At 42.9% G+C, this 23,777-nt stretch overlaps 1 protein-coding gene across 9 annotated transcripts in view; it reads left to right on the top strand.

Moving 5' to 3' along the window:
- The window catches only part of PPM1B (protein phosphatase, Mg2+/Mn2+ dependent 1B), a 101,453-nt gene that overhangs the window by 7,966 nt on the left and 69,710 nt on the right, over positions 1-23,777 (top strand). The window lies entirely within an intron of this gene.

Raw genomic sequence — 23,777 nt, 5'->3', positions numbered from 1 at the left:
TAAGGGTGGGCTGCGTGCTCGGGACTGGGGCTGCTCCAGCTTCTTTCCAGTGGCTGTGCTTGGATTGGGTGGCAGCAGTACTGAGGGGGAGCTATGGAAGGTCCTGAGGCATCGCAAAATTTGCTGCAGCCCCCCCCAGATCGGAAGCGTGCCACTGGTCCTGCCTGGCCTGAGCACAACTGTTGGGAAGAGGCTGGAGCAGCCCTGGCCCTGAGCGTACAGTAGGCAGCCTACCCTCACCCTGTGCACAGATCGGGAAGTGGGGAGGGTACGGGGGCATATGCCCTCCATGCCTCATCTGGGGGTGCACGCAGTGGCAGGAGCTGCCCCCCCTATGCCCTGCCCCATCCTGGCTGGGCAGTGCCTGCCCCTACCCCCCCTTCCCTCCCTTACTGTGGGGGCCTCAATCTGCCCCTCCCCCTGCCCCTTCCCCGCCCTCAACAAACTTACCAGCCAGATGCTGCTCTCCATGCTACCGGGCTGCATATTGGCAATCAGTTCAGTATGAGCCACTATGGCTGGTCAGTACTTGACCATGGGTATCAGCCCAAAAAATCTTTATCTGTGCACCCTTAAATTGTAATCCCCCTCTTGTTTTCTCAAGGCTTATAGATTGGCTATATTTTCAGAGAGATGCTTTTTGTCCTCTGTGTGGCAGACAGAAAAAGGATTCTAGATTTTTCAAAGAACATCAGAGTTTTGTTAACATAGGCAGATTATTTTCCCTAGCTTTGTTCTGAGAGACAGTCTACCTGTTCTAGCTGAAATTTCTCATACAGTTGAGCCTGAGGTAGACGCACAACATAGAACTTTCCACAGTCTAAATGATTACCTTGTTGACAAAGTTAAAAGCAACTACAATTAAACTCTTATTTTTAAGTTTACCCATCACTTCATTACTTGTGCTACCAGCCTACTTCTCATAAGGCTTCACAGAGATACGTCAGGGAGCCTGGGAACATTTTCCAGTAGCTGACCATATTGCATACTGGAGGAAAATACAGATTTAGGAAAAAATGCACTGTGACTGAAGAGGAAGATTGTGCTGCACATCTTTTGTAGGCTTAGGGTAGTTGCATTTCAATCCCAAGAAACTTTATTGGCATGATAGAATGTACAACCATTGTTTAAGAGAGCATGCGTTTGTGTTAGACATGGTCAGAAATATGGAGGGTAGATAAGCCAACACACTGCCATGAGTGTTGGCCCATTGTGACAGTGTCCTTGATAGTTATGTAGCATAATGCCATTTTGTGTTTATTATGACTTATTCTCCACAATAGTTTCAAGGTTTTGAATTGGTGAAGGCTTGGTTTGTCTTTCTCTGAGTACGTCTTTGCCAGGGTACTTAGTATAGAGATTAATTTTTGGGAGGATAAGGGTTAAATGAATAATGGTTTATTTTATTTTATTTTTTTTAGCTTTTCAGCTCTTGGGAGCCATATATGTTTAAGGAGGAACTAAGATGTTTCTGTATGTGACTATTTTTTTTTCTTCCTGCTGACTGGGAGGAGAATATTAATGTGCTGGATTTACTGTTTTAAGTTGAATTTGTTAATGTTCCATTTTTTAAAACTTTTTCTATGTATTGGCCAAAGCCTTGACTCTAACTTCTGTTTTGTCTCCTCAGTGTTGGTCCCTTCTTCCATATCTCCTATTTGCCTGAAAGAATTAATTCTGATTCTTGGGAAAGTCAAAAAAGCCAACATTGTGTAGAGGTGATGCCATTTGAGTACACTTTTTATCTGTGTAGCAGCTGTTAAAGGTTCAGTTGCTTACAGTTTTGTTACAAAGTGATGTCTTAACTTGTTTTGCTCTTTAAATACCTTTACAGTACCCTTAATGTGATGTAGCTTTCTTCATTTTCTTCTTATTTTCCATCTTTATTTGGTCTTTTTTCCCAAGATAAAATACATTTAAGTGATTTGAAAAAATTAAGGGCATCTTTTAAAGTATTTTTATGATACTAAAGAGAGGTTGATGGGCAATCTTGTTCTTTAAAAAGGAACATTTAGGAAATCAGCATCTTGGGCTTAAGATGCTATTTGGGGAATAAAAAATTCTTCAGAGTTGTAAGTTTTAATTTGTTTTTTAACTATATCAGCGGATGGACTGGTTACTGAGAACTTAATGCATCTCCAAATGTTCGTACCTGTTTTGTTCTGGGCTCCCTAGTAACTAGAACAATTCTGTTGAGACAGTTTGATAAGTAAGTTATAGTAGATGCCTTGCTCTGGCAAGATGTTTCAACATTTCACACCTATAAAAATTGCTATTGCATCCTTTTTTGTGATGAAATAGATTTTTGTAGTTCACTTGCTACTAATTCCAGTACTTGGTGAGTTAATGGAGGGTTGTTAAAAATTTAATATCATTAAGAAAAGTTGAAATGAGTTTATACTGCAGCTTTCTGAAAGCTGTGATATTGAATTGATTGTTCTGGATGTGTGGGGTCTTGGATAATACAAATTAAAATTCATAATTTGTTTAGCTCAGAATTTTGATTCCTAGCTAGAGAAGTTTTTTTCTGTACCATGGATGGCGTTGATGATTCCCCAGCCTCCCAGGGGAAAATGCAGAACCTCTTGTATAATCCCTATTCTTGGTTCTTTCATTTCCTTTTCAGTACAGCATAACTTTATTTGTCTTTTCTGATATTGATGTGTTATCAGCATGGATTGCCATTCTCATAGCCTTGTATGGGTTTTCTGCAATTTTCAGTAGAGTTATCTTCCTCAATTTACAAGAGCTTTTTCTGTTTCAATAAAGTATCTGTTTTCCAGTTTAATACCTGCTCGCTCTGAGAATGTTGAATCAGGTGGGTCTTTTTCTTACTGTAGAAAATTAAGTCCAGGTCACTGCAGAACTAAAAATGTATTTTCTTTTAGTGTGGATGGTTAAAAAAAACAGCTGCAAACTTCTGCACTAAAGTCCCCTTACTACTGTAGAAATTTTTCTGAAATTATTTCTTGATCTGTTGACTCAGCCATATGATATAATCCAAGGCGACATCTTTTCTGAGACTAAACAAAAATAGTTTTTATTAATGGCTTGAAGCTCTCTATCCATTCCCAAAATGATTCCACTGGGTAGGTTGTTGTTATTGTGAAACAAATACAAAAGAAATAACTAAACAGTAGTTTGTTTGGCTCATTTTGAAAAATTTAAGTGTCTGATTGATGTGGGCCTTGTATCTGAGCTGAGAGACTTTCTTGCCTTAGTAGCAGTTGCCATATGTAGTCAAGGCCTAAAGGCCGGTGTATAATTCCCACCTCTGTTTGTTTCCACTTCCTTTGGCTTGTGGTAGTTTTTAGGGCTCCATCTATTGCAGACAGTAGATTTTGGCCTTACAGCCCCTTGTTAAAATGTCCTTTTTTTTTTTTAATTTCAGTAATTGATGATATTGTAGTTTTTTCTGTCTTAGTTGTTTCTCTGTTTGACTATGATGCAGCAGCCAAGTATAGCTTCCTCTAGATCTTTGGATTATTGTGTGTGCCACTTATGTGGTATTTGCAACCAGAAGGTATACTGGGTATGTCATCTGGCTGATGCTGTATTTCTGGGAATTACTAGATACAGGTCTTTTAACTTCTGAGGCAGGAAGGATCAAGATCCTGGTGGATGCAAGCACTCAGGATATAAACATATGCAGCATAACATTATATATTTATTTAAGCAATTACATTGCTTTATTTTCTAGTATTTTAGAAAATGGAAATGATACACTGTTTATGGTTTGGACCCCAAAGGCTTCCATTTTATCCATTCTTAGAATCTTCTGGAGCTGAAACACCATGACCTATTTTTAAGCTGTACCAAGCCCTACCAAGTTGCTGTCTCGGATCGTACACATTGGTAGGCCAGTCTCTCTTCTTGTATGCCAAACCACCTGTTGGGCCTCATAATGTTGCTTCTGGCAGTGGATCTGTATCCTCAGTAGGACATGAACATAGTCTTTGCAGCCTTGATGGATCTGCTGTTGCAGTTTATGGCAAACAGCATGCTCTTTCAGGAGTTCTTAAAGATGGTTTTCTTGGGACTGATCCTCCCTTGCAAGCATGGTGTCTGGTGATCTAGGCACTAATGGTGGGTCCCTGTATGCTGTATTTTGTCCAGACAGGGTTGTCTTGTGGACTCCTTCCGAGTACCTGCCAAGGGTTAGAAAGACTTCTGCCTGAGTCAGCAGCTCTATCTGCATCTTTCTCCTCTACAGAGTAGTGGTTTTACTGCATGTACTGGACACTATGGGTACCTCTCCTTTCTGTGCAGATCTGTGTCACTATTGTAGCCCTAGCAGAAATATCTGAGGATACAGGGATCATCTCCACCAAGAGACTTGCAGGTTGCCCTCAGACTGTTAAGGTGTATTATGAAACTGCCGAGGTGGGCAAAAAGTGAAGTCCACCACAGCAATAGTGCAGTGTCATAAAGTTGAAATTTCTGGGTTGGATGTTGCATTTGGAAAAACAGTCCTGTAATTGTTCTTCACCTGGGATTTTTGAGACCTACCTGCAGGTGAACTAGGCACTGCTTGGAAACCCTTCACAGTGGACTGTAAGTATGCAAAGGCAGGTGAAGAAGGATGTTAATTACTGTAGTTGCAAGCATTCGGGAGTTGTGTTGCCCATGTAATCTTAGAACATCCGTTACACTGTCTTTGAGGCCCATGGGTCCTCGGATTTTGTGGTTGAAGGAAACGGGAGTGGAAAGGGAAAAGTGCTCTCAGTGCAGAGACAGAAGAGAACCAAAGTGCATGTGGTAAAGAGGTACTGCTGAGTCAGAATGTCTGTGCTTAAGCACATTTTCACTGAGAGGAGTGTCATGGACAGCACATTACAAACTCCAGTAAGTTTGGCAAGTAATTTCTTCCAGTGATTACCATAGCAACTTAATATGAGGGTAAAAACCCTGCCATCTTCTAAAGTGTTAAATCTTTCTACCTATGCTATTTCATTTTTACCATCAGTTCTGTCACTTAAATTGGGGATTTGCAGCATTTTCTGGTGATAGGCTGGAATGATGCAGCTTGATTTGAAGGTGGGTTGGTCTTTGGACCTAGATGCCACTGCCACCCCTGCTTCTTTCTGCTGCCCTGTGGTTCCGTATGGGCAAAGTGCTTGGCTGTGATGCAGCACACTGAAAACTAAGGCCATGTTGCTGGATCTAGCCCACAGGTTGTGTGGTGGGCCAGCAGGGGGTACTTCTGTGCTGAGCCACTCACCTCACTGCATCCATCCCCCTGCCAAGCTCCGAGTGCCTCTGGGAGTGCCTCACATCTGACCGACCCCTTCCTGGAGCACACCCGCAAGCCTGGGGATACCACTACCACCCAGGGGTCTGGACTGTTTCTGGGTCCTGTGCCCCCTGGGGCGCACAGGCCTTGTAGTCCTTGAGGGTGCTTGACCCAGTACAAAAGCTTGGGGTACTTCCTCTAGTCTGAAGCACAAAAAGTAGCCTCCTTTAGTCAGCCAGAACAAGGGTGCACAAAGGTATGCCTCTCCCAACAAGTCCCCCATGCTTGGTACAATGAAGAACTTTATTGGTTACAGTGGGAAGGGTGCAGGATAGAGAAGTATTACAGAATAACCCTAGACCAAATAGGTTGGCTAACAGCCTTTGATCATGCGTGTACTTTACAGCAAGCTATATATCTAGATAGGTTTCAGCAGTGTACTCACTTCAGCATCTTGAGAGAGAGAGCTGCAGATGTTTCAGCTCCTGTGTGCATCTTCATCATGGTTGCTCTGGTCTACCTCCTGGGCAGTATTAGTTTATATATACCTTTTGACATCACCTTTGGGGGCCCAGTAGAGGCCAGCTGTTGTTGGCTGCTATCCATTCAATTCAAAATGCATCATCACTACCTGGTAGAGTGGTAGGGGCTACCAGCCCTGCCCCCCAGGCCATGAGGTCACTGCTTAGAGCAATAGAGAGTTTAAGCCCCCACCCTTGTACATCTCCTTAGGCATATAGGTGGAATTGATAGACAGGTAAGGGGACAATGCCAAGGAGAAAGAGGGGGAAAAAAATGGTGAAAGGCATACAGGGAGGAGGCTGAAATGGAAATCTTCCACAGGCTGTAGGTTTCAGTGTTCCAGATCGTGTTATTGGGACTAGGTAGGGATGTTGATGGAGGGAATGATTCATTCTCCTAATCCAGTGGTGCTCAACCTTGTTGGCTGGCAGGCCAGATGAGCAGTGTCTGATCCTTTTGCAGGCCAGCTCTGTCGTGGCCCCATCTGGTCATGCGGAGGAGAAAGGTGAGGGGAGGAGGGGTAGTCCAGCCCTGATCCACCCATGCAGTGACAGGGGACTTGAGCTGGCCCTGATTTGGCCTGGTAGGGAGAGGTGGTGTGTCCTGGCTGTGTTGGGGAAATGTCATGGTTCATCTCTGCTCTGCAGGGCTTGGGATTTTGACACCAGGGCAGGATGGTAGTACTGCCATTGCTCCACTGCCACCAAATTTCCCAACCCATGGGGAGCCCTGTGGCTGGATTTCAAGGCTCTGTGGGCTGTGTCTGGCCTGTGGACCAGAAGTTGCCACCCCTGTTCTAATCAGATACTTAATTTCTTCACTGAAGTTCAAGTCTCGGACTTCGGAGCATCTAACCTAATGATTTGAGATCGTCTTTAATACTGGCCTAATACAGTTTTTGTATATTTTATTGTGACAAGTATATGTAGTACTGATCACACTAGTGGAGAAGCACTGTGTTTTGTGCTTTCTTTCCAGGTTGAAAGAGAAGAGAAAAACATTTGGAAACAAGCAGTAATATTCAAAATGCTGGAGTGTACAAGATGTAATGGTTAAGATCCTGAATTAGCACTTGGGAAATCAGGGCTATTTTAGTGCTTTTTGATCTTCTCTGACCTTGAAAAATGCTTAACCTTGGGAGGGTAATCATTATAAAGTGTATCAGGAACTGCAAATGAAAAGTGTTATATTGGATGGAAATTAATAATACAAACAAGATGTAAGCATATTATGAGTTTGCTGTTCCTAGTAGGTAGGAGAAGTAGTTCTTTGAGTGCATGCTTTTAGCTCTTGGTGTGTGTGTGTGGCCACTGCACTCTAACTGGAGAACTTCTTGCAGCTCCTCTTGAGGTAGTATGTGTGCCCTTCATTTCCTTATTCCTTCAAGTAAGGTATGAAGCATGGGAGTGTCCCAGCCCTTTCATAGATTTTTCTTACTTTGCTGCTTTTGTTCATGGTTGTTAGCTGTTACTATGTAAATACCTTGGTATGAATAGCTTAGTTAGTAACTCATTTCTATTTCTTATCCCTGAAGGAAATGTACTTTTTGCTATTCTGGGCATAAGATGCTCTAAGTGCTGGTCTTTATTATACAGAAATCTCTAAGCTTCAAATTTGGCCCATTTTACGAGGAAACAGTGCTCATCTTATGAGGAACCATGCACCTGCTAAATGATATGCTTGGATGAGGCCATCGTGGAGAGAAAAGCATTTGCAGAAGGTTTTGAAGAAGCCTCAAAAATTGTGTAAATTATGCTGCAGGGTATTCTTGTTTAATCTGTGTCGGCATTCTAATCCCATCTGCTTTTGAGAGTTGGCTTCATCTGTGATTGTTCAGCTCATTTCAACTCAAGTTGCAAGGCTGAACTGTGAATAGCATAGTCTTGGGATGAGAGAAGTTCCTTTGTCTTTAGGTTCTTTTAAAAAAAAATGCTAAAATGGTAGCTGCTGTGAATAAAAAATGGCTTCAGACATCAAAAAGGGAGCATAAAGGCAACCTGGGCTCAAAAAAAGACTTTAGGCACCATTGTGATGTACAGAACACTTAGTATGACTTGACTATTGCAAAATAGGAGCAAGAGAAGTTGCTTGACAGTTTCCAGGACTGGCTAATATCAGGCAGGGCATACTCATACTGTCAGTTCTGTGGTAGTGATGTTCTTTGGATATATTACTTGACTCCTTCATCTCAACATTAGCCTTCCCTGTCAATCAACTCAGACTTCTTTCCCTTCTTGGTGCAGTGTTGGAGGCTTGCATAGTCCTGGGGGGATTTATTGCATCTCTCTGTGCCTTATGACCTGTCTGCAGACAGGTATCCTTTCTGGCATTGGTAACATCAGAAGTATCATTGGTACAGACCCACTCTAACTTCTTTGGTACCAAGATTCTTGCATGGATTCGTGCTGATGGTGAGGACCTCTGATATTCATGTTAAAACTGTTTTTGATGCTGAATCTGGTACGGAAAGCAACACACAAACTAGGCTTTTCCACTTTACTTTTGCTGATGGATTGCTCTGTCCTATATTTATGGTTGTGTTTCAGTGGAGGTTTAGATTTAATTTTAGGTTTAGTCACTTAGCGTAACTAATAATCCTGATATTGGCAGCAGGTTAAGAGGGAGAGGGGGAATCAGGAAGGTGAGCAGTGTTAATTCCCTGGGACCATGTATGTTTGACACGGATTTTCCATGAATGTAAATTCCCCAATTTGTTGCAAATGTTCCAGAAAAACTAGGCCTACATTGAAGTGATGCATTTGAGGAGACTGCTAGAGGGAGAAAAAAAAGTGCACTTCAGGTAAGGTGATGCTTTTAAAGGAGTGGAAAGCTTGGCAAGTTTTGGAACACATTTGTCAGTATTCCCATGAAAAGTGCCAAGTTTGGCATGGAAACTTGTCTGGATCTTATCAGTCAATGGGTGGCTCCAAACTATCCCTTCTCCATAATGGAGTGTGTCCCTCTTGCATTCTTTTCTGTACTTTACCTTAATATCTCAATGTGGATTATATCTAGGGTGACCGTATGCCCTGGCTTGGCTAGGATAGTCCTGGTTTCATAGGTTGGTTGGTGAGAATTGAAACAAAAGTCCCCAGAATTGCAATGTTATGGGGCACAGTCTGGCCAGCAGGTGGAGTGGCATGGTGTGCCAGGGGGGTGGGGAGACAGGCACCACTGCTGCTGTGAAGGGAGCAAGGTGGGCGGACTGGAGCATGGTGCTCAGCTCAGTCTGCTGTTTGCCTCCAGCTACTGCTCAGGAGGAACTGAGCCTGGCACTTGTGGGTGGGGTGGCACCTGCCCGCTCCAGTCTGCCCACCTTACTCCTTCACAGCAACAGTGGTGCCTGCCTAGCACACCATGCTGCTCTGCCTCCTCACCAGCCAGCGCCCCAAGGCCCTGCCTGTCTGCCTCGGCCTGCAGCTGTGCTACTGACGTGTGTGGGGGGGGTAACGTCTTGGATTTCCTTAGAAATAAAATGGTCACCCTAATTATAGCAGTATGTTTTGTTAACATTTTTTCCAAACTCATGGCACTGGTAGATGGTATTTGCATCTGGTACCAACAAGGCCTACTTATAAATTGTTTACTAGTTATTCTAAGGCTGGCCTTGATCATGTTGTAGGGGAGCCCTGAAAGTGCAAAACTAAATTGTGAAGTCATATAACTATCTTCAGTTACTTATAAGTGGCTCTGTATGGTATGTGGGGTTGGGGGGGGTGTTCAATTTCATTCCAGCATTACGGGTATCTCAAGACTGCTTTTCTTTCCTGGATCTGAAATAGAACTATTTTGGCTATGTATGCAGGTAATGACCAAAAGGATGATGCATTGACAGATTATGAAATCGCTCCTTTAATAATGTTAGTTTCTGACACATGAGCATTTGGGAGCTGTTGACCAGAATAGCTTAATTTTTATTTAAATCAGCATTTGCAACACATTCTGAGGCTTCCGGTCATTTTGCAACAGAAGGATGCAATGTCAAAATCTCTCTCAAGTTTGCTTGATGCAAGCAAACATGTCAGACAGTTATCTTCCATGCTAGTGTCATATTGAAGGAGTGGCATCTACCGTGACATACATACCAGATGTTTTCGTAGCCCTCAGGAAGGGTTTGCTAATCAAGAAACCAGGGAAAGTGAAACTGATATGATAAATGTTGGACCTTCTGAAGAAGGCTTAAATTGTAGAGGCAGGAATTTTAATTAGACCATTTATTAGGTAATCTTAAAGATAAACTAAATGCTTTTAAGAAGGAGCTAGATGTGGGTGTTTTTAATGAAGGGGATCCTATGCTGGTGTTCCTGTGATGAGAGGGGCCTAGATTTGATTTCAGGAGGCCTCAGTCCTATGTTGTTATGTAGCAGTTGCTTGAAACAGTAGAAATAGCTGAGAACCTTAGTTTTCCTCTTAAATATTTTTCATACTGAATGCTTTGTCACCACTGCTACATTACGTAGTTTTTCTTGTTATTTGATATATTAATATAAAACATAAATATGCATTCTCATATTAAAAGAGTACTTTCCAATTTTAATGTAGATTTCCAAGTTGCATTATATTATTCCAGTTGCTTAGTGTCTCTTCACTGTACCTATTTCAAGAGCTGAAGTTCTTTGTGATGCTTGCTGATACTGTTTTGCTCAGTTATTAAACCTTATTGCATGTAACTTTTAACCAGTTGATGGACAAAAATGTTATATTACTCTAGTTTTAAAATGCATAAATATAATGAATTAAAAACCTGATAGCCTTTTAAACTAAGGGGCTTTAATGTGAGATGATGTTACAGTCATATTTGTAAAAGGCCCTTTTACACAACCAGAAAAGTGTTTAATGGGTATTAGAGCTTTCATATGAGTGTAGAGCAGGAGGTTCAAACTCGTTCAGCCTTATGGGCTGGATAAGGGTTGCTGTGCCAGTTTGCAGATCAGACTTGAACTGACCTCCTATGCAGCACTCGTGGTGCAGTGTCCATCACATGCTGGCTCCAGGGCTCACTGTGCATGTAGGGCTGGACCCAGAGCTGCAGGCAGCACTGGGTTGGTTTGAGGTGCTGCATGCAGCCCATGGTCTGGACCTCCTGTGTCCCATGTGATGTCAGGTTCAGCTGGTGCACTGATACGAGGCATTCATACGCTGTGTACTGTGAGCCTGGGGTATGCGTTGGATGTAGCACACGGAGCTGGACTGACTGTGCACCTTATGTGCAGCATAGGGGGTCAGTCTGGGGTGCATGCTGCATATGGTGCCCTGCTGGACTGGCTCTGCCTTCTGGCTGCATCAGGATCAGCACCAGAGCCAGCGAGCAGGGCACCACATGCACTCTGCACCCTGGACTGACTACTTTCTCTGTATGTAAGGCACATGGTACCAGGTCCAGCCTCTGTGCTGGTGCATGGCGGTCAACCCAGAGTCTTCTGGGCCAGATCATGTGGTTCCACAGACCACACATTTCACACCTCTTCTATGGAGCATGGGTGTCAAATTTGCCTTGTGCCCTGGGCCAAATCTGGACTATGAGGCTCCATGCAGGATGGATCCAACCCTCCCATGAGGAAGTGGCAGTAGTGTCAGCTCTTATTCTGAGCCAGAGCATGTGGTGATGATGGCAGCAGCAACAGTGCTGACTCTTGTTTGGATTTGGAGCACGTGGAGCATTCACCAGGGGTAGAGCCATCATGTTGGAGCAGCCACACCTGGCATCCTAAATTAGAAGGATTGTATTGTTATACCAGACATTCCATTCCACCTCAGTTGATTCAGTTGCCAGGATATCTGGGAAATGTATTTAAAAAACAAAACAAAAAAACCCTCCAAAAACAACCTTGGAGATCATTGGATGAGTATCTCTGAAGACTGGAGTTACCATGAGACTTTGCCATGATTCTTTGCTATGCCTTTTAAATATAAATTGTCAAAAGCAAGGGTTCATGAGTCCCCTGGAGAAGTTTTATATAATGTTTCTCATACTTTAAAAGTAAAGATTCAACAGAAGTTGCACAGTTCCTTAATATCATGGAGAGACCAAGTAGGTTTCTTAAAGGTCAGCCCATGCCAAAATAAAGGGGACAGTACTTGCGGAAAGCTTTCATGGTAGCCTACTTCTTTACAATGACATGGAAACTATGACTTTGGAATTACAATTCAGGTGATGCAAAGATAGTTTTGTCAAATAACCAAGTCATTTTATAATCAAGATGTTAACTGTGCAGACAAGGAGGAAGATTTACTTATTTGAGCAACACTTAGTTTTACCTCTCCGCTGGTGGTGAAATTATAATTTAGCTATCTTACATGCTCAGGCCCTTTTCAGCTTCTTACTTCTGTTGTAACTCCTTATGTTAAAAGTGAAATAACCTCGAAGTCCATGGGATGTCTTGTAATCAGATATTTACTTAATTGCCAGAATCTTAGCTGTGGAAAGATGAACGTTAACAAACAAAGATGCAAAAATGCTCCTTTCTTTAAAACAAGAAAGATTTTAAGTAGATCATACTGTATTATTTAACTGAAGTTAATATTTGTATACTTAAGCATTGATCTGTTGAACCATGATAGCTCACATTTTACATCACTGTAATGGTCCCCCTTTTGGGCTTGAAACTAGATTTGCAGTCCTCACAGTTGTGAGCACCCTCAAGGTGGATAGTGCTGGCTTTTCATTTTTCTACTCATTGTTAGAAAAGTCATAATGAAACTAGTTACTAGGTTTGGACCTCTTCTGATATTTCGATTCTATGCATAACCTTTATTCTAACAACATTATCCTCCACTGAGTTTTAGTTTTTCTTGTAGTAATTTTTTGTGGTAAAAGAATTTTGAGCTCTGCATCTTACCAATCTGGTACAACATGTTTTAGAAATGGCAAGGTAGAAAACCTAACTTGACCTTTTCAGTCTTTTTCACTGATACATTTCACAGATCCTCAGATGGTGTCTATTTTTTCCTCTCTCCAAATCTCCTATATACAAAACAGTAGCTTTATTCAAATCTTTATTAAAAAATATAAAAAGATAGACATTCTAGGAAGCACATTTACCCTGGAGTGCAATCATGTCAGAATAGAGTTGTAAAATCATCATCTGACATTATAGGCAGATGTCAGAAAGCATGCATTCTAAGGCCTGTAAAACAATAATTATTTTTCTGATTTTTGCTAAAAACTTTTGCACCTACACCAAAACTAAATATGTATTTTTAGAATATTGAGTAGTTAAGTACTTCCACAGGAGAACTCTGTAAAATTATCTTCACCCTAGTCAGATGGGTAAAAGTTAGCTATGTTCTTTATCTTGATCTGTTCAAGCAAGTTGCCTGCTAAATATAGCAGTAACATTTACTTTGCAAAGCAGTTCTTGTTCATATAGATGTTTACACACAATTCCAAGTTTGGGAGGCTAAATCACGGAGTGTGAAATACAATGCCACTACAAGCAGCAAGATATTCTATTTGGCATTTCATTTTTGGTTGAGCTTTCTATGAAGTTTTGTGAGAAATACAGTTCTTCCTTTTGAATGTACTATGTAGTAACTTAAATTCAGTTCAGCTCATTAGTTCTAAATTTTAAGAGGATGTTCTAGGTGTCAGACTATTGGATTGGAGCACACAACTTCTGGCTGAGGTCGTGACTAGTATAGTTTCACAGAACCTGTGAAATAGTCATGGGAGGGTTGCCTACAGGGAGCTTGTAGGATGGAAATGGAAGAATGCAAGGGTTCCCTGGTATGTGCAGTGAAAGGCAACCAAGTGTGCTAACTATCTTTGCTGAATCAAGCAGTGGCTGACTATTGCAAAACACAGTTTAGGTCCTCATCCAGAGGTTTGGCTAGAAAGTGTCTGTCTCACTTTTTTGCACTCTGATTGGCTGACAGACAGCTAATCAGGGTGTGAAGAAGCATTTGGACAGGAGGTGGTGGCACGCCACCATGGTGGTGGGGGTGGGTGAGGCTAGCACAGCTGGCCTCGCTTCCCCTGCCCTGCTCCCTGTAGGTGGCAGTGATGGAGTGGGGTGAGACCACTGGAGCTGGCCTCGCCTCCCTCTTGCTCCTTGGAGGTAAAGGTGATGGGGGGGTGGGAGGAGTGGGGTCAAGATGCCGCAGGGTGGGGTGAGGCCACCAGCAGTAGCCTTGGCCTGCCTCTTCTGTCACTACCACCTGCAGGGCTGATGTGGTGGCAGTTTGGGGAGGAGCAGACTTGATTGGGAGTGGGGAGGAGCAGGCAGGCAGTGGTGGTGGTGGCTGGTGGGGAAGGAGGAGTGAGCCCCAGCTGGGGTCAAAGCCAGCTTGCTGCAGCAGTGGAGGGGTAGCAGTGCGCCTCCTCCCACGCTTGGCAGTGAGCCTGCTCCTTCTGTCCCCCTTGCTGCTGCTGGGTTGGCCTGGGCTCGCTGCTCTTCCCCTGCACTGCAGCAGGCTGGCTGGCTTCTCCCCACTCTTGGGCCCAGGCATGCACCTTCCCTCCCTCTGCCACTGTGGTAGGGAGGGCTCAGACCCCAAGCAGCAGGAGGGAAGGAGAGGACGGTGGGGGGGGGACAGGGCTCCAGCCCAGCCCATTTCTCCCCCCCCTTAATTCTTGATGGGCGGTTTGTGTGTGTGCGTGCGTGCATGCGTGCATATATAAACTGTTCAGTTTTATCATTGATCAAATAGTATAGAAGTCTTTATATCCCGAATAAATCTCCCTTTTCTGCCCCAAAAGCCTATAACTGAATTTTTTGTAAGTTATAACTTCAGAACTAGATCTGTTTTGATCAAGAATAAGCTGAGTGGTTTTCTCTCTCGCTCTCTCACAAAAAAAAAAAGCTTTGTTTTGTCCAGAAGTTCCAATACTGTTGGAGTGTTCAAGGCTGCATGTTGCCTTTTGCCAAGTATTTCTGGGCTCTAGTAATGAGTGAAACTATTCAAATGCAGATACCTGAGAGAGAGTCCTGGAAGTAATAGAAATTTGCTTCACACTGCTGTTCCCAGAGATATTGCTTTGAATTGTAGATTTTGGACCCTTTGCTAAATACAGGGGGAGGTTTTATTGTTGTTAAATTAACTTGGTAGTAGCTGGTAGCAAGAGCATGCTGTAGGAACAAGAGCATACTGAAGGTACTTCAGAAATTTGCCAGACTTCTCTGAAGAATAATCTTTGATAATTTCATGTAAAGAAATCTAGTAGTAAGCACCATTGGATTTCCAGTATCTTAATTCTGCCTCTTTTGAATGGAATGTCATGGCATATCCTGTAGAATAAACTACTTCCTTTCATCATGCATGTAGATTTCCTGGATTTTTTTAAAGGCATATTGCTATATGCCTATGTAATTAAAAACTCTGATATATGAGCTAATGTCTAGTTAACCTGGATTCAGTTGAAAGGTGATTTAAATCCACCTTAGTAATAAGGAGCAGCCTTGTGTTGCCAGTGAATTTATCTTGTGTATTTTTAGGGTGACATCTTATCTACGTGCTGGTATCACTTTCTCAGCTGTTAACTCCTATAACCAACATTAGTTTTATGTAAAATATAAAAATGTGTTGTATACATGTTAAAGCTAAAAAAAAATCCATTTTTTAATTCTGCAGTAGTAGGTAGGTAAAAATGAAACTATAAGGTTAATTTGAGGTTTTGACGGCGGGTTTTAAAGAAACTGGGGTCCTTTTAAGAGTGAAAAAAATTCAGAGTGAAAATCTGAGTGAACTTAAGTCTTTGTGACTTAATTTCTTAGTTTGACATTGGTTAATTTCATATAAAAACTTGTATGGGGGGTTAGTTTAGGTGTGTTCAACTTGCAGTATCTGACAAGGAAGTTACGTTCTTATAGTGATTGTTGTTGCAAAGGCATGAAGAGACCTGTGTAGTATAATAAATTATAGTATTTGGTAACTGGAGGTTATAATACTGGAATTGCTGAATACTGTTTCTAATTTAAATATTCTGGTTTTAAGGGCTTGTCTATAGCCGTATTAACTTGAGTAGATTGGGCTAACTTCTCTCCAGTCAGGCCTAGCTAACCATCGAATTGTGGAACAGGAATTGAACAGCTCCGAATGACTAGATAGCAGGACAGAGAAGCTGGCTCTTCATCACACAAACAGCTCAAGTGTCAGCAGCACTCGAACATTTCACACCACATCCTTGTGAATGAAATCATATGATAGCCAAATTGCTTCAGTATTGGCTTGTGTAATATTTTCTCATGTGTCTTCTTTCTTTTTTGACATAAGACATACCAGCGTTGTAGATAGTTTATAAAGTGCGTATCTACTCTGCCTTCTACCTGACATCAGACTAATGTAGCTAACTGCCTCTTTCATACCAATATTACCCTTTTTTATTAGCATTAAGTATAGTAAATCAGTTAACCTCACTGGAGTAATGATTTCATGTTACTTATGAAGATTGTTTTGATAAGTTTTAGAGCTGGTAGAGGGCTAGTAAGTAAATATTTCTCAGAAAATAATGTGGAAGGCAGATTGAAAGTAACTGGACTTGGCAGGATTTGATTTTTATTGCTAAATGTTGATAAAAGTGGATTATACCTTGCACTCGCAGACTGATATTCCCATCAGTAATGATCAGAAATTATAGAAAGGGCACATAAGAACAAATATCTGGGACAGGGGTAAGGAAATCCAGGACAGGGGTGCCAGGGGCCCCATGGATGCATGGCAGCCATTGCAGGTGTGGTGGGGAGAGCCCCAGCTGCACCTCTTACTGTGCCTTGGGCAGCTGCTGCAGAAACTGGGGACTGTGCTGGGAGGGTGGGGGTGGGGGGGGAATGCTGCTGTAGGGTCCTGGCACTGGTGGGCAGGGCTTTTGCCAGGCAGGAGCCTGGTGCCGCTGGTCACCCATTCTGCCCAGGTCCCAGCTGGGGATTAGGCACTAAACTCCTACTGATCGCAACTTGGCCCCTGAGATCTCAGGGCAGGATGTGCAGAGATACTTCTGGGACCCAGCCCCTGCCCCTGGACTGCCTGAAGAAGCAGAAAGCTGTGGCCATCAAGGGGCCTGGCCACTTCTCCGATGGTGCCCACCAGGTAGAACTCCCCCCCCCGGCCTATATGGCAGCCAGGAGTCCCTTGATGAGCCTCCTCTCACAGCAAGCACTGCCAGGAGCTACGGTCTACAGCCCCTAACCTGGGCCTAACACCTGTGCTCCACTCTGTGAGAGCAAAAGCTGCATCCTGGTATGAATGTACTGGTAAATTAACAGAATTAGTTAAAGGAGGTATGCTTTTTGATTTATGGATATTAACTTTTTATATTTTGATGTGATTTTTCATAAAGCTGTTAACTGTATACTGGCATTGGGAGTGTGGGGGGCAGACAATTTAGTGGTTTTGCACAATCCTGAACATTTGAGGAAACAGAAAAATTAATGCTTAAAAGTAAACATTGATTTTTTTAGCAGTCAAAATTAAAATGAATTCTGCCAAGTCTAAAAATAACTTTAATAGTTACTAAATCTCCTTCCTATGCATGCCAGTTCATTGGACATTTTAAGGTAGCATGCTGTCAATGGTTAGCTACAGAGACAATAAAATATTGGATTCAACTTGCTAAATCATCTTTCCTTTCTTGTGTGTGTTTTTGTTTTTGGGGGTTTTTTTGTGTTTAGCAACTAGGCATATAAATACCATTTAAAATATTAATTTAACCTCCTCTAATTATATTGGTTAAATGATTAACTGATAAGGCAGCAGCTTGGACATGGCGGGAGGGAGAGAGGAGGCAAGTTCAGCCAGACAACACAGCTCTGGTGCTGGGAAGGAGAGAGCACCTGTGAGCTAGCAGCTAATCTCTTAATTGATGAGTCATTAGGCTGCTAGCTGTTTTCCTCTTATGCTATGGATAGTAGTCCCTCTTACCCTTTTCCCCCTCCTGGCTGCCCTGCTGCCTTCTGATCCTGCTGGGGCACTACATGTTTCCCTTTCCTTCCTTCCATGCCAAACTGCGCCCGCCCTGAGCAAAAGGATAACCAGTTAAACTATCTGGTTATCACTGTACTTTATTGGTTAAGCGATTAATTGTTTAACCTTTCACATCTTTATTAACAACATTATTCCTCTTAATGGGAGATCTAGATGGGTTTGGCTAGTAGTCCTTCCTTGCTCGTGATGGTTTAATTCTTTCCGAGTTCCAAAATGAGAGAGAACTTGAAATCAGCAAGAATATAACTTTTTTTTTTTTCAAGCAGATTCTACTTCCTGAGATAAATAGGTATATCAAACCTAACCTCTCACCTATATGGTTGTGACTTGGTTTAAAACTCATGAGTCAATGCAGTTTTCCAATTTCATGTTCCTCTTGACCAGATTTCACTTGTGGCCACTTTACAAGCCTGGCTAAGGATTCAGATAACATGCAACATGTTTATTTAGTGTGGTGAAATGAACCTGGCCCAGCTAAGCAACAAAGTCATTCGAATCTGAGGTAGCGTGATGGAGCACTTATCACATATGCTGTGGCGGTGCTTTAATTAGAGTGCCTCCGAAAACCACTCTAATTAAAGCGCTGCTGCATCTTGTGAATCGCCATCTTCATGCTTAAAAATGCCAGTGTGAATGCTTGAACTAAAACTTGTTCGACAAAATAACCCTGACATTATCATAAAACAGGTGGGTATGGAGAGTGCCACTGTTGTCATGGACAAAATGCCATCCATACAGGCAGCTGAAACCCAACTTCCCAACAGAATTTTACAAATTTCTGATCTGAGACCTCCCCCCACTTATGAAACAATACCAGAGGGAACTGCACAGCCTCTTAAAGCCTCTTTTGTTGAAATATAGGAGAGAATTTGCTTCTACACTCTAGGAACCCAAACCAGCTACCTTTTACTTATTACCCAAGATCCACAAACCTAACAACCCAGTATGCCCTATTGTCTCTGGCATCCACATCATCATGGAGGGAGTCTGTGGCTATAGTTAGTGACTGTATCCTATTTTGAGATGCTGCCAGTGTTGCTAGCTATTGGAAGGGAAATTCTTTTCTGAGGGTCAGAGTAGGAGGGAGGGAGGTGAGTAGAGCGGGTTGGGAACATGCAGCTGGGTACTGCTGATCCTGTAGGTTGCTGCCCTTGGCATAGTTTGCAAGCCTTCTGTTGCCAAATGACATACTTGCTCATTCTTCCTAACGTCAACACTTAGTACAAGCTGTAACTTTGGCAAGTTTCAGGATATCTTTCTACCTGAAATAAAGGTGCAAAAGTGGCAAAACATGGGTAGGTAACTTTATCTTCACTCATTAGCAAGTGGCAGGCTCCCTTGGCCTACCCTCCCAATTAGTCCTCCTTGATCATCTCTAAAAATGCTTCCATGTTCTGTTTGTGTGCATCCTACAATCCCATATCCTCCAGTCTGGTTGCATTTAGAGCTCTCGGTGACTGGAATTCTTTATTAGCAAAGAAACTGAAGGATGTTTGGAACCTTTCTGCCCTTCTGTGCCCTCATTTGGAAGGGGCACAAAGCTGTGGAAGACAACAGTATGGCCCCAGTGAATGCTTATTCCTTTCTAAATGAGTTTGTCTTTAAGGAGCCACTTTGCCTAGCCTACTGTCATGTACCTGAAACTTGTACACTTGAAATGGTCCATGCAAATAAAAACATCTTGAAGAGCCTGTTATTGAAAGTTAACAGGCCAGTTACCTGATTTGAGAACAATTTCTGTTCCGTTTCCCTCCTTCCTCCTTCTCCCCTGACATAAAATAGAGCTTCTAGATAGACAAAATTAGGTGCATTCATTTCTGTGAACACTAGATGAATAAGCATTGAAGTTTGAGGGGCTTGAAAATCAAGGTTAAACTCACTAAAAAAATCTAGTTCAGCAGAGCCCAACTTCTCTTCAGTGTTAGGTTTTGTAGTCCCCCTGTTGGGGTATATAGTCACAGCAAAAGAATGCAGAGGGCTGCTGAGGGTGGCCCAGAGGTTTGCAGCTTTCATTTCAAAGGACATTGCAGATCAGCCCAGAGGACTGCTTCTGTGCTCCAGCTGAGTAGAGAAGCCTCACACTTTAAAGTAAAAGCTGAGTGGCACATCCTTAATTTGGCAGTCTGTTCCAAATTACAGTGCTGTATTTACACAAATGGATGGTTGCTTTGGCAGAGGCTGGAGGGAGGAGCAGAGGTGGCATCAGGGAGATGTTGCAGGAACTCCAACTTGGATTCTGAACCTGGGTTTGGGGACAGAATTGAAGTTGCAGGGAACTTTTTTTTTAAAATGTGTTGGGTGTAGGGGAAAACAACTCATCTTGAATTTGAGTAAGTATGATAGGTATATTGGGAACCTTCCTGATGTGGAAAAATTGGGTTCTACTTCATTCCATGGAACTTTTGCCTTGACTGAAAGGTGTATGTTGTAGCTGTTGCTTTATTTCTTGCAAGCTCTCCAGTACCAGTTGAACAGCTCTAGAGGTGTAGAATGCTATCAGTAGTTTGAAGTGCAGGTTCAGTAAGTAATGGTTCAAACAGTATGCTTTTTCCTACTTTTTTAAAACGAAGGGAGATTTTAACTATAAAATCTAGCATTTAACATGACATCAAGAAGGAAAAAGTAACTTCTTCAAGTCAGGATTTTTCCTACTGTTTGAGGCAATTTCAGTGTCCTTTCGTTTTGAATATAACCAAGCATATGTTGGCATTGAGCAAATTATACAGAAGTTCTGATATGCATATGAATATAGCAAAGTACATAAAAATAACATAAATGAAGAATAGCATAGGTAAAGTAAGGAGCAGTCACTTTTAGTATAATATCTGTAATATTTTGGAACTTCTTTTACCCTCAGGTGAATTCTTGTTTTCAGTTCGGTAGTCTCTTGCACTATGACAGTATTGCGTTCTTATCCTGTTTTGGTGTGACACAGTGTTGAATGACCTCATGTTTTCATTTGGTTACGGATTTGTAGCAAGGAATTGGTTTGCTGTTCAGCTTGAGATTTACATAAAAAGACAGTGCTTGACTACACAAATGAGGCAAACTATGTAATTTAATAAGATGTTGCAAAAATAAAAACGGTACATTTATAAGTGTCACTATGTGGTCCGGTAACCTGTAATTGGGTTGAATGATGTTGGAGCATTAGAAAAATAAATAAAAGCAGCTGATGCTTCAGTCCTTGGAGATTTCAGTCCCTGGAGACTTGGGATATTAATATATAGCTAATTTGTGAGTCCTGTTGAGAGTCAGTCTTGCTCAGTTCATCATCATTTGATAAACCCTCCCTTTTGTAGAATAAGATCTAGATTCTTCTTGATAACTTTTTTTTTTTAAAGCAAATTTGAAGACTTGCCTTAGTTAACTATATTTTTCTTTTTAGCTCTACGTATGAGCTATCAGAAACTGGATTTATTTTAATATTTTTTTTTTACTTTGATCTGCTAAGATGCCCGCAACTACCAAATATGTAATTTCTTGGTGATGCATTTTAATTTTCTAAGTATTTAAATGACATCTCCTGAGAAATTATTGGAGGAATTTCAAAACAAAAACAAATCACCTCTTGAAATCCATTCACTGTGAAGGTGTATTCAGTTGAGTCTGTTTATGACTTTCCTTATGTATGGTTTAATGGCATATCTGTCTCTCAAGCAGAGAAAGGAATTAAATTCTCTCTCCTCCATCCTGGGTGAGTGCCTTACCACTGTTGGTTACTGAATAGAAGAGGGGGACCACTTCTGTTTCCTATCTCACAGGGGAGGGCCTTAAATACCATGCTGATTTGGTCTCTGCTGTCTGAATAAATAATTAAGCCATGTGAAGCAGCGGCTGGAGTCCAGGTTCCTGCATTCCATGTGTGGCCTGATCACCAGGCTAGTGTGTCATTTTTTGTTTCTTTCTGTTTCAGTGAATATTTAAATATTTTACACAGAGTAAAAACAACTCTCACAGGAAGGAGGAGGAAAATGCAGTTCAGGATTAGTATGGTGGTTAGGACATTCCCCTGAGGTAACAGAAACAGCGAAAGAGATTGATAGCGCCTTTCGAATATCTTTATAGCAGGTCATGCCAGTCTTTTTGACATGCATGCCACAAATTTGCCATGCACTCTTCCAAGTGCCACTCTCCCACCAGAACTGCTGCTCTGCTTTGTGCTCCAAACTCTGTGCTCCCTGTTCTGTCTCCTGCTTTGCTTCCTGCCCCGGTCTCCTGCTGTGCCTTCTGCTTCTTGTCCTACTTGCTGCTTCTGTGCTTCCTGTCCTATCTGATCTATCATGAGCTTCATAGAGGATGCCCATGCCACTGGTGTCGCTCTTGTTATAGGTGTTTTGCAGCTTTGTGGTTATGGCACTCTTTTGAGAGGTGGAAGATGCTGGTTCAAATCTCTTCAGGCAGAGGAGTGAGTTGAAGTCAGAATATCCAAAATCCTGGTGAACGCCAAAATCAGGCATCACCAACTTCTGTTAAAAGTTGAAGGCCAGTGTTCCTGCCAGCAGTTCTGTGATTCTGGCCCCCTGTTAACATTCTTTTCCTTACAGATGTTCAGAAATAAATGTCTTCATGTCAAGTGAAACAGTTTTTCAGGTTTCTTGAGCAGAAATTTTGAACAAAAATATTTCATTTAGAATTTTGTTTAACCACCTACATTGACTAAGCAAGTAGAGTCCTGCTGGAAGTTGTTCTTTATGGTTAGGGCTGCCAGGCTGTGGAATGGGTTCCCAAGGGAGGTGGTGCTCTCCCCTACCTTGAGGGTCTTCAAGAGGAGGTTGGATAGCTATCTGGCTGGTGTATTATGATCACAGCGCTTGTTCCTGCCCAGGGCAGGGGATTGGACTTGATGATCTGTTCAGGTCCCTTCCGACCCTAGAAACTATGAAACTATGGTGTTACTTGCAAGGTGTAGGGTAGAGAACTTTCATGTGATTTATTTATTTATTGTGTGCTGTTGTTATCCGTTGTGAACTATCAAGCATTTTCTATCCCCATTAGCAGGGATGTACCGAAATAATGATTTTGTGATTTTTCTGGAAAATCTTCTGTGAAAATTGGAGAAATCTGCCAAAAGAAAAAAACAAAAAACCTGTGGAAAAGTGGGGCTCTGGGTAAAAATGAGATTCCCCCCCCCCCCCCCCCTGGGCAGCAGTCAAAATGGCTGCTCCCCCACCCTGGCTGCTGATTGGGCGACAGGCTGCCCTTGTACAGCTTCTCAGCCCTGCAGACAGGGACAGGCGCAGCCCTGTTTGTTTTTTTTTTTTCTCTGTAGCCACAGCTGTCTGGCCTGGCTGGGCCCATCCTGTCATGAGTGGGTGCTACAGAGGGTGGGGGCCTAGGCCAGGGTTGTGGGGAAGTGGGACCCACCCAGATAGGCAGTGGGTTGGTGGCAGCCCTTTCCCACACCCATGTAGGGCTGGAGAGGGGCAGGGGGGGCAATGTGGCCAAGCTGTGGCAGTGGGTGCAGGCCTGGGGCAGGAGAGGGAGCATGGCCTGGCCTGCCCAGTGGGGTGGTGGTTGCCTGTACCCATGCTTGTCCAAGCCCAGGGAGAGGCAAGGGAGGCATTGGGGTGGTGGCAGCATGTTCCCTGTGCTCATGCGGGGCCTAGGAGGGCTTATTTTCCTCCTCGTGCAGGTCAGGGCTAGGTGGGGAATGGAGTGAGGCCAGGCCAGGGAGCAGTGGGGTGGTGGCAGCCCATGTGTTGGCTGGCTATTCCAGTCCATTGGAGTCATGGGAGGGTGGGAGCTGCACTCTGCCCGTGAAGTTGGAGCCTGGGGCCTCAGTGAGCCTGAGAAATTTTGCCCCGCCTTTGCAATTTGAGTACATCCCTATCAATAGCCAAAACATCTCCCTTCCAGGATCTTCTTGTAAATTCCTGAGTATGCAGGCAACTTAAGTAAAAAAGGTTGATACTCTGGGCTAGATTACAGCTGGTCCTCTGAAGGAATAAGTCTTAAAGTGAAGGTGGACCCAGTGCTCTGAAGTGGCACTGAAGAGCAAGGGCTGGGCAGATGGATCAAGGACCCCATGGTGAGGGAGGGAGTGGGGCTGGGACAGGGGCTTTGCAGCCAGGGTGGGGTGTGGGATGGAGCCGTGGATCAT

Source organism: Crocodylus porosus, unplaced genomic scaffold (genome assembly GCF_001723895.1).
Source record: "Crocodylus porosus isolate Cpor-Errol unplaced genomic scaffold, CroPor_comp1, whole genome shotgun sequence".
Classification (NCBI taxonomy): domain Eukaryota; kingdom Metazoa; phylum Chordata; order Crocodylia; family Crocodylidae; genus Crocodylus; species Crocodylus porosus.
This window is presented reverse-complemented; position numbering and strand designations above follow the sequence as displayed.